The 6,145-nt window shown below is 40.8% G+C and overlaps 1 long non-coding RNA gene across 1 annotated transcript; it reads left to right on the forward strand.

Annotated features, from left to right (window-relative positions):
• The first annotated feature begins 1,836 nt into the window (after positions 1–1,836).
• Positions 1,837–3,393, forward strand: LOC116851778. The gene is made up of 3 exons (XR_004379638.1): positions 1,837–1,953; positions 2,547–2,871; positions 3,055–3,393. It is a non-coding gene; the product is annotated as an uncharacterized LOC116851778 (long non-coding RNA).
• Positions 3,394–6,145: the final 2,752 nt, after the last annotated feature.

Genomic DNA, 6,145 nt, shown 5'->3' on the forward strand with positions numbered 1-6,145 from the left:
ACCTTCGAAGAAAAGTTTTTGCGCAAGTCTTGAATGTGCCTTCTATAAATTTTCCACAGTTGAATACGATCTTTAACAAGCTTAATATTCAAAAGAAAGGTTGCTCGAAGAATTTCACAGATGGTTGACAAATAATCCTCCACGAGTGTACTTGAATGCATCGGTGTGTCAAAAACAGGGGTCGAGGGTGCATAAAGGCAACAATGGTAAAGAAAGCGAACGAGAGACCTGGAGCTAAGCCCGGTCGTGCGTTCACTGCGAAGCAGACAGCCCGAAAACGCTCATCTATTCGGCGCCAGCTACACGAGGATCGCTCGTGGTAGAAGTATATTTCATTCGTCGGAGGAACGGAGGGTTCGCCGGTTCGAATGGAGCGGACGAATGGAGCTACAAAAGAGCGAAATCCATGTCTCGTCGCTAACGCGCTGTGGCGTCCGTAGGCCCTTGGGTCAGCCTCTCTTTGGGCCTCCTCGTTTCTTTCTCTGTCTCCCTCTCTTTCTTTTCTATGCACGGCGTAAATCTCAGGCAGGTATACGTCGAAATGCGCCCCTCAGACTTCCGAGTGATAAGCAGAACAAATAAATGCGTAGATAACTCATGTGTTAAAAACACATGTGCTTTTATATGTAATATTTTCAATGAATTTGGAAAGCGTGTTAAGGATGAAAGTTACAAATATCCATTTGGTTACATTATATTGATTTAGGAAGGATAACGGGAGCGCCAATAGAGAGAGAGAGAGAGAGAGAGAGAGAGAGAGAGAGAGAGAGAGAGAGAGAGAAAGAGAGAAAACGGAAGAGTGAAATTAGTGTGGAGCTTCGTCACCCACTCTTGGTCGTCGTAATCTTTTATTCAATTTGTTACGCGAGATAGCGACGTGTTATCCGCGGCGGCATTATTTAAATCTCCCTCGTTTAACCGTGGAGAGCTGATGTATATACTTCTTTCTTTTTTCTTCTTGCTCGCCGGTACACATTGTACCCTTTCTTAAGTGACTGGCCTTACTCGACGAGCGACTCCCGGTCAAGATTAGTCGGTAGAACATTGGATAATCGATCGTAATTGTGTCTATTTAACGAAGGGTCCGGAAAGCCGCCACGAGAGTGTAGCTCTCGCGTTCGGCTGGCATCATCGCTTTGCCGAACGTGAAAATCAAAAAGTAAATCCAACCACCGGTCGCGGTAAGAAATAGTCGACGTTGCGCTACGCGTTTTGCTATTATTAGCCGTCGGAGTAATCTTGGTGTTTAATCGCGAGATCTCTAATGAAGAAAAAAAAAATGGAGATAACCGGCAGGTCGGGTATATCTCTTGTTAATTTCCTCCAAGGATTCCCAGAGGTTTCTCTTTTTCTATCTCCCTCTCTTGCTTGCCCCGCTCCATCCCTCTCGATGCTCGATCCTGGATCTTAATCGACCGTCGTTACTTTCATCGTTGCCGTTTGGCGCCGAGATAATTAATCGTCCTGCTCACTGCCGCTTCAAGTGGCCGGCGAAGTGGCTGTGGCTCGGTGGTTTATCACAAAAAGGAATAACGAAGAGGCGCGCGGAGGGAAAGATGAGAGAAGAACAGACTCTTCCAGTAGGACGTTGGTAGAGTTGAAATGAATTTGCTCGATGGCTCGCGTAAGAGAGACGACGCGCGCGCACGACAGCTACCTGCTACGATAACAGTCCACTTCCTCTGACTTGGAACGGAACGTGCCTACGCATAACCGGGATAAGGATATCTTTAGAGGTTTTTATCGCTAAGAGTCAGGTGTGAATTGGAACCACTGGTGGGCCCGATCAAAGAGAACGTGCCGCCGAGCTCAACACGAAGAGGAAACAGTGGTCGGCTGAGATTAATCGATGTCGATCTGTCGATTGACAATACGTCGCTTCTTAGAGTTGCGGTTCCCAGAGGCCGCATTCGCGAGTCCTCGCGAATGAACGGGCAAACTCGACGAGGCACTGTATGTGTTTGAGATATGTGACGTTTGATTACTATCAGGCTCGTAGATTAATATCTAAATTAGCGTGGGAACCGAAGAAAACACTCGGCTGTAGAAAGGATCACTTTAGTTAATTTAATATAAGATAATCTCATCTCCCTTCCCTTCGTTCTCGCATATTCGAATCGTCCCAGAACCCACGCTTCTCAAGCTTGATCACTCGTTACGGCCGAGGGTCGACGCGACGACGTCTTCGATTCGTGAAAGCCTCGATTTGCATTCGATTTTAATCGAGCGTGATGTAATCGAGCGCTTAAGCTAATGAACGAGAACTCGCTGCGTTTAGCGCTCCGGCGAATATGCGAATTCGACGTAATGGCTATATTTAATTCGCCGGCTGAATGGGCTTCAATACGTACCGTCGTTTGCTAATCAAGCGCTTATCATCGCAACTAGGTATCCCCACTAATGAGACTAACAATTATGACAAGGCGAAATGAAATCGCGGAGGTATCTTATCGCGCGTCACGACCTCCGATTGAGAGATCTCGAATTATAGAAAATTAATTCCACGTGTAGAATGATAACATGATTAATATTATCGATCGTTGCAGGGATTAATCGTTACGCCGGCGGCTATTTGAGGCAGCGACCACGAAGAGATAGTGTCAGGTGTCGTTGATGACGAGTACGGTCCTGGAGTTCGTTTCGTCCTTATACGCACACACGAAAGACGGCAAGCGGTATGGGGGCATGGCATAACAAAGATTCATCGGGACCGGTTTCGTGTGCCGCCCTTTTTTACATTCTCCGAAGAGGCCCCGTCGAGCTGCGGGTGTGAAAACCGACACCCACCCACTTGTTATTTTGTCAAACACAAGCCCAGGAAATTATAGGAATCATACGCTAACGTGTGTCTCCTGAAACGCTTCTCGCGAGGTATTATTCTCTCAGTCGCACGTGCCGTTGCATTCTGTGCGAAAAATCGCGCGTATGTAATTAATAATATAGTTAATTATATTTTTACAAATGCGTTTTTATACGTTGAGAGATACAGAAATGTGTTTTACGTAATATATATTTCGCATAAAGCTTTTTTTATAGATATATGTTCCTTTGCAGAACGTTTTGGACACGTTTTCTTCACCGTACTTTGGAACACAACCGATTTTCAATGGAAGAATATACTTCTAATTTTCATAAAACCAGACATACCCCAAACAATTCTAAAAGATGTTTTAAAGACAGATTGGATGTCGGATGTATCTTGAAATGTTTCGAAAAAAGGATATTTGTTCTGCAAACGAATGTACATTAATATATAATATGATATGTGCAATCACAGTCGAGTTAGCACTTAGTATCGACATAAAAAGTATCTATTAATTAGATCAAATGATCGCATTGTCTTTCATAAGAGCACGTCGATAGTTAGTCGCGAATATCCATCCGCGAGTGTTTTGCGTGCGCGTTATTTTGAGTGAACACGGGGAATTTTCCCGTGAACAGTAACGATAATGCGACGTAATGCGATGCAAAGCGCGTTGATCTTAATAATAATGTCGCGAAATGATAGGGACACGCGTATTACGACACCTACCCACTTGTCATTTCGCTAAACACGATCCCAGAAAATTATAGGAATCACGTGGCGACGCATCTCCTCGCGTTCTCTTTCTCTCTCTCTCTCTCTCTCTTTTTCTCTGGGAGTCGGCTCGCGCGCTCACGCCAAATTATTCTCGATTGCACGCTCGCGCTACATTTTATAACCGTCAATTAAAAGTGACACCGGACAATTGCTGTTTGTGACCGATATATCCTTCTATATAATTCCGAATGAAGTCGCAAAATTTAATAGTCGCCCGGAACCGTACATTGTTGCTCGTTGTTATTCGTTGCGTGTAATTTTCATCAGGAGGTATTCCCTGTGATTACTGTCGATCGAAACTCGATTTCAATCGGAATTTTCGCCCTGTCTTCCAGATCCGCAGATATTCGTTGCGACGCACAGATATGAATAGATGTCACCCAGTAAGCAAGAAATCATTAATATAACGTTATTACAATGATATTCAAGAACTTGTAATATTGTCAAGTATATAGTGTTTAATATTGTATCAAACATCATTATGAACATACTTTGACCGCAATTTGGAAGTTTCAATAATGTTGAAATAGAGTTGCCATAACGTTTTAATCGTCAGAAATATTTTTAAGATGTTGCATTGATCTCAAATAAATGTTAAAGTAACATTTGAAAAATATATTTTTTGTAATGTTTTTAAAACGTTTAAACAACGTTTAAACAACAGAAAAATCATATCGCAAAATAACATGTAAAAAATATAAATGCAACATTACTAAAAAATGTTCAAACAATGCACATGAAGTCAACGTTTCTAAACATTAATTTAATGTTTCTTGCTTACTGGGCAGTGTCAGAATTGCTACTTAAAATTCACTCGGTCAAAGAAGAATTTTTCTTCTACCATTTTTTATGAAAAAAAAAAATTCCTTTTTCCTTTCTCTCGTCATAGACGATCGTCATAGACGTTATAGAATTTCGGGACAATCACCGAGATTGCAGTCGAGATGGCCGATGGTAAAGTTCATGGAGCTACTATCGCGTCGAGATTTATTGTAATATCGTTCTTTGATCGCGCAAGCAAAATACATCTGCGCACGTCATTTATCTTCGTGGAGGTGCATTGCTGACTCGAGACAACGTCATAGTCGTGAGATGCATTTCCATGCAATCATGGGAATCGAAAATTGCAGTGCTCGCGAGTATTCCAATCTCGCGTTACCGCTTGCAGCTGCTGTGGTAGTTGCAACGATCGCGAGGCAATTGAACCGAGACGAAATGCTACGCGGCGGCTAACCGCAGCTATTATTTTTGATGCGAAGGGTGCTGGGCACACCGGGGACGGGAGGGAAGAACCTTTTACGGGAAAGTCGAAATCACGGCCGGACACGACTCACACAGCAATGACCGCCATGAAATCGGATTGGCTTCAACTGCCAATCGAACTGCACTCAGTGAACTTCACATTTTCGTCGCGCCGTTTCTTACTTATGCGCGATCGTATATTCCTCTCTGTTATTCCTTTTCACTCGTCCCTCTGTTTCTCTCTCTCTTTCTTTCTCATCGTCGTGCACGACTACGCGAGAATTTTTACGTTAAAAAGGAAACACGCAAAAATAATCGCGTTCCAGTCGAGAGACTCGATCGTAAGACGAGATCACAGAGATCGGTCAACGATCGTAAAGATCACGACGACGAGATTGACTTTTTTCAGTCGGTAGAAACTACAAGCGCCCATCAGCAATCTTTTTTAGGTAAAGATTGCAGTAAAATTATATTGAGAGAAAAAAAAAATGGTTAATCTCGCTAAAATTATTGTCATTTTGACATGATCTTGTCGCTTTAATGAAAAAGTAGCAGTAAGAAAACGTATATAAAATTTGTTGTTATTGACATTATAGTACTACGCGTTTTTTTACTACAAAAATAAGAAAGAAAAGATAATTCTTTCATTAAGCGATTATAGTCACACATATTAAATATTTCTTCTCAGTGTAATTTTGAACCATCGCAATGCATAATTTTTGTAATAACAGTTTATTATAATGAAAAATAATTACCGGCTTATATTGAAATAGACAATTTCCATTATAAATAAAACGCAATCCTAGTAAGCAAGAAATCATTAATATAACGTTACTACAATGATGTTCAAGAACCTGTAATATTGTAAAATATGTAGTGTTTAATATTGTATCGAACATCATTATGAACATACTTTGACCGCGATTTGGAAGTTTCAATAATAATTGAAATAGGATTGCCATAACGTTTTAATCGTCAGAAATATTTTTAAGATGTTGCATTGATCTCAAATAAATGTTAAAGTAACATTTAAAAAATATATTTTTTGTAATGTTTTTGAAACGTTTAAACAACATTCAAAAAAATCATCACAAAATAACATGTGAAAAATATAAATGTAATATTATTAAAAAATGTCCAAACAATGCACATAAAGTCAACGTTTCTAAACGTTAATTTAATGTTCCTTGTTTACTGGGATGAATTTATACCCAGTAAACATGCATGTCTAAAAGATGTCGAAAAGATATCTAAAAGACGTCTTATGCAATAAAATGTTGCATAAGATATCTTTTAGATATCTTTTCGACATCTTTTAGACAT

The sequence above is a fragment of the Odontomachus brunneus genome, unplaced genomic scaffold, assembly GCF_010583005.1.
Source record: "Odontomachus brunneus isolate Ranch 3 - 2012 unplaced genomic scaffold, Obru_v1 Obru_scaffold_191, whole genome shotgun sequence".
NCBI lineage: Eukaryota > Metazoa > Arthropoda > Insecta > Hymenoptera > Formicidae > Odontomachus > Odontomachus brunneus.